Below are 283 nucleotides of genomic sequence, written 5' to 3' on the forward strand. Positions count from 1 at the left end.
GAGCGAGTTCAACCACCCCAACCCCCTCTCTTCTATCAATCCCGATCACCTGCATTACTTCAAATTCATTGGGAGAATCATTGGTAAGATAGAAGGAGAAGCGCAAAAAGTCATGGAGATGCAAGAATGTGAAAGAAGACGACCAATAGAGAAGAGAACACAACAAGGAAGAAGGGGAAGAAGAAGAAGAAGATTAGAAGCAACATTGCAAGGGGAGAGAGATTGGTAGATAAATCATGAGATTCAAGAGAGATAGATAAATAGATAGATAGATAGATATGTG

The sequence above is a fragment of the Cystoisospora suis genome (genome assembly GCF_002600585.1).
Source record: "Cystoisospora suis strain Wien I chromosome Unknown contig_4368, whole genome shotgun sequence".
Lineage (NCBI taxonomy): Eukaryota > Apicomplexa > Conoidasida > Eucoccidiorida > Sarcocystidae > Cystoisospora > Cystoisospora suis.